Here is an 8,387-nt window from a genome sequence, read left to right as displayed (position 1 = left end):
TGAAAGAAGTGAAAACGAGGCAGGGAAACGGATGGGGGAAGGACATCGATCAGGGAGGAGACAGATCATCATGGGTGCTGGACTTTGACATTGGGCCAGATTTTGACGGATAGTTATATGCTTGTGAGCGAGGAGGACCCATGTCCTACCAGCCGTAGGCAAACTACGGCCCACGGGCCAGATCCGGCCAGTTTGAAATGAATAAAACTAAAAAAAAAAAAAAGACCGTACCCTTTTATGTAATGATATTTACTTTGAATCTATATTAGTTCACACAAACACTCCATCCATGCTTTTGTTCCGGCCCTCCGGTCCAGTTTAAGAACCCATTGTGGCCCTCGAGTCAAAAAGTTTGCCCACCCTTGTCCTAGACAAAGGTGTGGTGTTGGGAAGGTGGAGGGGGTATTAAGGGATTAGAGAGCAGCCCAGTTTGAAAACCCAGGTGAGCTTCACTAGCCAAGGGCCACCAACTTTCTCTTGTCCAATGGATGCCCTTCCTCTTTTTCATCAACAACAACAGGTCAATGTCGGGGCCTCCCTTCTCGCTGGGACTGGAAGCTTAGCGTCAAACTGGAGCTTCACTATGGCAACAGTAGGAGAACTTGACAGTTGAACACTCGTGTTTCAATATCCTCCCCTCTCCCCCCGCCACCCAAGCCTGATTTCTGTTCTTACTTAGGTTTCTTCTGATCTTAATGTTTATTCTTATTCACGATTGAATACAGTTTTACTCTAGGCCTATGCGTTGTAACGCTCCTTCGGTCCTTTGGTGTCTGGGTATAAGTAACAAAACCGGTTGGAGTTGGGTGAGGATTAGGGTGAAGAAGATAAGCCCGGAAAGGTAAGAGGCCAGTCTGAAAAGATAAGCTGCTGTCTGGCACCGGGCAGGGAGGCTCAAGCAGGCCGGGGCCGTGTCTGCCCTGAAGGTGCAGCCTGAGCCAGCGGCTGTCCTCCCTGTGCCCCTTTCTCCGGAAGCCTCAGCTGGGATCCTGGCAGCTCCCCACTCAGTTCTTGGAAACCTGGCGATGACCCCACTTCCATCCCCTGCTTGCTTCCGGGACTGGCTCTGATGTCTGTTGGTGTCAGCTCCGGGCGTTAACCCCAAACGTCCTTGGTTTCAATCTTGTCGCTGGCATCGGAGAACACACTGGCATCCTCTAATCTTCCTGAAGCTCACCCCGATAGGGTCGCTGCCTCCTGGGAGAGTTCCGCTTGTTCTCAGATGAAAGCCCAAGTTCATTCACTTGGCTCAAGGTCCCAGATCTACCTTTGGGCCAGTTATTGAACTTCTCTATGCCTCAGGCTCCTCATCTGTAAAATGGGAATGACAATCGTACCTACCTCAGAAGGTTCTGGTGAGGGAACACATGTAAAAGTGAGGTAACACCGAACACATGAGAACAGTCCCCAACGCACAGCAAGCACTCTACACGTGTGTTAACCTTATTGTTATGAACTCTTCAGACTCATCTGTTGCCAGTTCCCTTCACAGATTCTGGTTCCACGCGTCCTGAACTGGTTGCAGTCTCCCAAATGCCCTCCTTGCAGCCTGTTGCCTCTTACCTCTGGGTGTTTCGCATAAGTTTCCTTTCTCTGAAAAGCATCCATCTTTCCCCTCCCACCCCCAGCTCTTCCTCATTCTTATCTCAGCCGAGATGCCACCTCCTCTGGGAAGCCACCCCTGACTACTCTTCACTCTCCCTCCCCCAGGTGTGTTTTTCTGTGTCCCCTTGGAGACAGAAACTGTGTGGCTCACTCTTGTCGGAACTTCCTGGTGGAGTCGGTACACGTGAAACTGCGACTGAATGAGAGGATGACTGCCCTGGACAGCTCAAAGCACCTTGGAGATGAAAGTGTGTGCGTTAGAATGATGCAAATCTGACATAAGGTGGCATCATCAAGCTCCAACCACATAATTTCAAAGCCAGAGAGAGACTCTTAAGCTGTTTCTACTATTATCCACTTGGTGGCACCACTCCAGCTGGTACCCACCAGCCTGTCTCAGGATCTGTCTCAGGAATGTATGCTTTGCCTAACGTGCTAACATCTTATATCCCTGACGAGGGCTGAAGAATTGGTGGACCGTAGGAAAATAGGGAGGAACAGGAAAATTGAACTGTATCAAGGAGATTTGAGAAGGGTCTGTGAGAACCTGGGGTCATGGCCAGGAGGTTAGCTGAAAATCCAGAATGCCAAACTCAATCCAGAGGGCAGGGGCACTATGGAGGCAGGAGAGGGAGGAAGACGAGGGAAATAAGTAGATAAGACCAATTCAGCAACCACGGATGAGAAAACATTCAGAAAAGGGGCACCGAATTCCATCCTGGCATCCAAATCTAGGAGCAGGCAGGGCTGGTCAGCGAGCCAGGATTCCGCCCAGAAGGGCCAGCCAACGCTGCTTATTAAGGCTCACCAATAACCACTGTGAAGGCCATCACATATAGAATGTTTATTTCAAAGTGGGAAAGGTATCAGGGTTTCTCAGTGCAGGTGTTGGGACATTTTTTATGCTTTTCTTCAAGTTACAGAGAATTTCTTTTTTAATCCTCATCCAAGGATATTTTTCCATTGATTTTTAGAGAGAACGGAAGAAAGAGGGAAAAACAAAGAGAAATATTGATATGAGAGAAGCATCGATTGATTGCCTCCTGCACGTGTTCCAACCAGGATCCGGGCTGGGGAGGAGCCTGTAACTAAGATTTGTGACCTTAACCAGAGTCGAACCTGGGACCCTTTGGTCGCTCCCCCCTCCCCCCGAGAATTTTTTGTGACGGTCCTCTACACAAAATAGATGGCCACTGAGCTGTGGAGTGAGGAGCGGCCAGTGAGCTGTAAAATGGGCTCACCTGCTCTGGGCTGCCACCGTCAGGTGAGCATGGGTCCGAGTTGGCCAAAGCGTGGCCAGCCTGGGCTCTCCATGCAGTTGTGCCTATTGGCTGGGTGGCCATGGTCATTCTCAGGGTCTTCCCTTCTTGGATGACGTGAAGACTGCACATAAGCGAATAGGCTGTTTCCTAATTATCCACACAGGAGCCAGGAGACTTTTATACTGTTATTGTCCAGGACAGGATGCGGGACTTCTGTCAGTCAGAGCTCTGCAGGGAAGCAAAGACACAGACCCTAGGTGACCTGCATAGAAAAGGACTCTGTTGAATGCATATTGGGTGACGCACAGAGCTTCTGGGAAGACATGAGAAGAAGCTGGGGAAAATGCGCCAGTTGGGGACAACACTCAAAATCACACTGTGGCCCAGCTGGTCTGGCTCAGTGGATAGAGCATCAGACTGTGGACTGAAGGGTCCCAGGTTTGATTCCAGTCAGGGGCACATGCTGGGGTTGTGGGCTCGATCCCCAGTGGGGGGCGTGCAGGAGGCAGCCAATCAATGATTCTCTCTCATCATTGATGTTTCTCTCTCTCCCTCCCTTCCTCTCTGAAATCAATAAAAATATATATATTTTTAAAAATCACAGTGTGGTGTGGCTGGGTAAGGACATGATTCAGGATCTGCCCTGTGAGATGTGAGTGGACAAGCAGTTAGTGACAATGCAGTCTTGACGGTCCCTATATTTTCCCGGCACCTTTTGATCCAAGTTTCAAGTGAACATTAAGCTGCGTGACAGCTTCCTGATTATTTAGTCTGGTCCATGCAAACGTGGAGAAACAGCTATGAGCATAGGCCCGCCCTGATGGCCGATCGAAGTGCCATCTTGGTGGCCAGTCTCCCACCTGCGCTGTGAATTGCCCTGACCCTTTTGCACCACGTTCTTGCTGGTCCCCTGACACTATGAGCTTTTGAGGATGGGCCATAGTTCTTCATCTCTGCATCCCTGACACCTAGAGCCTGCTGCATAGAGGCTCAGGAAACATTTTTAAAGGCTTCTGAACCTGGTGTCTATGGGGGATGGGCTTTGAGATCTGTGAGCACCCTAAAATAGGATGACAAATGTGTATATATATATATATATATAGAGAGAGAGAGAGAGAGAGAGAGAGAGAGAGAGAGAGAGAGAGAGGTTGATTTATTTCCTGGAATAGGAATAGATATGTAGTCAGTTAAATGCTATGCTAACAGAGGTACATGAATAAGATTTGTTGACTTCATCAATTTGACCCTAGTCAACACACTCAAAAGGTCTCTGTGGGTGACAGAACAATCACTTTTTTTTTTTAATGCCCTGACCGGGAATCGAACCGTGACCTCTTTGTTCATAAATCGATGCTCAAACAATGAGCCATGCCAGCTGGGCCCAATCACTATTTTTTAAAGCCTTAGCATTAGTTGGAAATAGTATAGGTATAGAAAATGGATATTCAGAAAGAACCTTCAGAAGAGTTTCATACTGGTGATGAGTAATTTTACATATCAGCATGGCTAGGCCATGGTCCCCAGTTTTGGGTCAGACACTAGTCTAGACGTTGTTGAGAAGGTATTTTTCAGATGTGATTGGCCTTTAATCAGTAGACTTTGGGTAAAGCAGATCACCTTCCATCTTGAGGATGGGCCTCACCCAATCAAGGGCCTTGAAGGCCTTAAGAAGAAAGATGGAGGTTCCCCGAGGAAAAAGTTCTATCTCCAGACTTCGTTCAAACTCAAGGTGGCAACATCACCTCTTCCCTGGGTTTCTAGCTTGCTGGTGTGCCCTTCAGACTTCAGCCTCGCCAGGGTTCCCAGCCACATGAGCCAATTCCTTAAAATATATTCCTTTCTCTCCCTTTATACATTCCATGGGCGATGTTTCTCTGGAAAACCTAAGAGAGTACTGTCTTGTTGCACATTGTGGATTTACAGATGCTATTTCGGATGAAGACATGTTTTGGCTGAAGATACTTTGTACTTGGAAATCTCTTTAGCTTGCCACTCCTCTGGTTTTGTGGTTGATATTTTCAGTCACGCACAAGATAAGCACCCATTCTCTGTTTAGATAAGCTTCTGCCAGGGAGAAAAGTAGGGAGACTTTTGGCATTTGCATGCTCGCTGGAACTGAGTTAAGTTTGAAAACCAAACCTTGGGTTCCACGGGAAGCATGAATCCTCAGCGCCACTGCACACCACACACAGGTGTGGATCGTCTGAAAAGCTCCCTTTGGAAACCTCAAATCTGTGGGCCTGTCCTCGGCCAACGGAAGCTTTAAGCATAAGAAACACGAAGAAACGGGCCACCAGAATATTCTCTCTTTTTGTGATTTGGTTCTTAGTTCGACTTCTCCCTACTAAACGCACTGCTGATATTTGGTTTTCAAATTGTTTGCTCTTGTTTCACAAACATTGTAACAGCAACTGAGGAAGTTTGCTTTAAAGAGAAGTGTTTACTTAACAACCCCACTACCCTAGAAGCTTGCTTTGTTGAGCGTTCCAAGGACACAGGCCACAGAACAGGCCATCAGACCTCGGGATCAAGGGCAGAGGGCCTCTGGAGAAGGGGGACCACAGGCACGAAGGTGGAGCAATGATCATTTCTGAAATGTAGCTTCAAGCTGTTATTCTCACAACGTCACAGGGGCACCGAAGGAGCATGCACATCACTGGGAAGCCACCGAGGCTGCATGGTTTTCCAGAACAGCTGTCTCCCTCAACTCTTCCCCAGGCTCAACCAGCCACTGCCCGATTCCCGTTTTGTCTCGTAAAGCCCCAGCCTAGGAGGGTTTGGCAGCCAGAACAAGGTTGGGCACGACTGACACAGGAAGTGGCCGGTGGGCTGGACTGAGTGCAGCTGAAAGGGACACGCACACCAGGGCCTTAGCAAGGAAGCAGCTGCCACTCAAAGCACTCAGTTCCATGTCCTCCGTGGTGTTTCCTTCTTCTAAGTGTCTTGATGGTCTTAGGGAGGTAACACTGACGGTGGGGACACAGTACAGCTCTTACAGTTTAGGTCACTCTTTAGCAAGGGGAGGAAATGTGGGAGGCACACTAACATTTATGTAGGTGCCCCATCCTGTGCCGGGCACTTTATTTATACACTAGAGGCCCGGTGCACGAAATTCGTGCAAGGGGCTCGGCCCTCGCAGCCCTGGCTTCATCCGGAAGGACATCCGGAAGGTCATTAGGCTGTCTAGTCTAATGAGCATATTACACTTTTATTATTATAGATGCATGCTGTGAAGGGGCGTGATTAAGACCACTGCCCGTGCAGCCTTTTGCACGCACGTCACTTACCTCTTCCACGCCCCCTTTTCCTTCTGTAACAATAACAGTAATAAAAATACCTACGTCAGAGAGTGATTATGAGGATTACATTAATTGTTATGTGTAAAGCACTTAGAACAGTGCCAGGAACACGGTAAGTGCTATGTCTGTGTTTGCCATTATGTTCTTTACCAGGTCATTTAACACAGCCCTGCGTATCCTTTTATAATTGAGGAAACTGAGGCTCATGGAGATTAAGTCAATTGCTGGAGATGGCAGAGCCTGAAACCCAACTCAGATTAATCTGACTGAACTGTTTTCTTCTCCGAACAGGACCGGGCCTGCTCAATGCTATCGAATTCCCTGTCCTGCTTGCCAGCTCAGGGTTCAGTTTATTAGCGCTTCTTTGTACTGACAAGGGTGAAATCCTATATGACTCGGGTTCTGTCTTTAATCCCCCATGCCACCCATCCCTGGCAAAAGGCCAAGGGTCAACATGTAGGGGTACCGAGCTGGGGGAGGAGAAACTTGCCTCTTACATGTCCCCCCTGTAGGCATAATCGGTTTTTCTGATGTTGCCTGTGCTTCCTCTCGCAGAAAGCAGGGGGATAACCATACCTAACTAGAATATTCTAATGAGCAGGACGCTTATTATAGCCCAGTGGAGCGAGGGGAGCAGTTGGCCTCCTACATCAGTGCTGCCCAACGGAAATAGAACACCAGCAATATACGAAATTAAAAATTGTCTAATAGCTACATTTAAAAAGCCAAAAAAAGGCAAAATTAATTTTAGTCACATTTAATGTAACACATCCAACTATTACCATTTCAAACTGGAATCAATATAAAAATTATTAGTGAGATAGTTTATGCATTCAACCTTACTTTATTTTTAAAATCTATATTTTTATTGATTTCAGAGAGGGGGAAGATAAATAGAAACATCAATGATGAGAGAGAATCATTGACCAGCTGCCTCCTGCTCGCCCCACACTGGGGATCCAGCCCACAACCTGGGCCTGTGCCCTGACCAGGAATCCAATGGTGACCTCCTGGTTCATAGGTCCGTGCTCAACCACGGAGCCACCTGGGTAGGCAGGGCTTTGAATTCGGTTTTAAATCCATTGTGTTTACACCTACAGCCCTGGAGGCATATACCATGCGAGTGCCACAGGCACCAGTCAGACCCAAGGATCCGTGTACTCCAGGGGCCTTCTGTATTCACTGAGCGACTTTATTTGTAGAAACCTGTTCCCTGCTCCCCCTTTCTTCCTCCAGGGGCAGATACGCTGATGGGGGGGTGGGGGGAATGGCTGAAGGAGTCAAGTCGCTCCCCCTCCCCCAGTCATCCTCCATCGGTGCAGCTTTTGCGGGCAGTTGAGATTTTTCGTGTGGTCACGGAGCGTTGGTGCCCATCTGCACGCTTTGTACTTCTCACCACACGGGCTAGGGCGTGATGGGGGGGCGGGGGCGGTGGGGGTGGTATTTCATGTCCTAGAAGGACTCAGGCCAATTTTGGACCCTGACAACATCCTTTCCGGTGTCTTGTGCCCACGGGGTCGGCGTGGCCTCCACTGACGACAGCATCCCCGGAGGGGAGAGCAGCCCGATCTGCCAAGACAAGAAAGTCAAAGATTTGAAATACGAAGAAGCAAAAAACACCCAATCAGAAGAGCAAAAAGAAAAAAGAATCCAAAAATATAAAGATAGTGTAAGGAGATACTATCTTCCCCTACCTGATAAAAGAAATAGACTTACAAGTCCAGGAAGCATGGAGAGTCCCAAGGAAGAGGAACCCAAAGAGCCCGCGGGGCCCCGCGTCCTCCCCTGCAGGGGCGGAGCCGACCACCTGACATCCGAGACGCCCCACGTGGGCTGGGGGTGGGATCGGGGGCGTGGGATTGAAAGGAGAGAGAAAAGGCGGAGGCGGCGGGAGTGAGGGTTGGGAGAGGGAGGAGAGGAGAGGAAAAGGAAGGACAGGAACGGAGGAGAGAAGGGAGCTCCCGAAAGCCGCGCGGAGCGGGAGCCAAGAGCTGCGGGAAGAAGAAAGGGGACCCTGAGGCATCCCGAGAGGGGCAGGTAAGGAGGGACAGGTGAACAGGAAGGGAGCGCCGGGCTAGAAAGAGTGGGGAAACGGCGAAGAGGCGGGAGTGAGAAAAGGGCGGCAGAAAACGGGGGAGTTAAGAAGGAAAGAAGAGCAGAAGGGGTACGATTCCAGGACCAGGAGGGGCGGGGAAGGGGTCCTCCTAGAAGGGGCGGCAGA

General features: G+C 49.2%; 1 protein-coding gene across 1 annotated transcript in view; it reads left to right on the top strand.

The window, feature by feature from the left end:
• The first annotated feature begins 8,054 nt into the window (after nt 1-8,054).
• PRKAR1A (protein kinase cAMP-dependent type I regulatory subunit alpha) overlaps nt 8,055-8,387 on the top strand; it is an 18,474-nt gene continuing 18,141 nt past the window's right edge. The window contains exon 1 of the mRNA XM_006776657.2: nt 8,055-8,203. The gene's annotated coding sequence lies outside the window, so the exon portion shown is untranslated. The remainder of the gene's footprint in view (nt 8,204-8,387) is intronic.

The sequence above is a fragment of the Myotis davidii genome, unplaced genomic scaffold (assembly GCF_000327345.1).
Source record: "Myotis davidii unplaced genomic scaffold, ASM32734v1 scaffold69, whole genome shotgun sequence".
In the NCBI taxonomy this organism is placed as follows: Eukaryota; Metazoa; Chordata; class Mammalia; order Chiroptera; family Vespertilionidae; genus Myotis; species Myotis davidii.
This window is presented reverse-complemented; position numbering and strand designations above follow the sequence as displayed.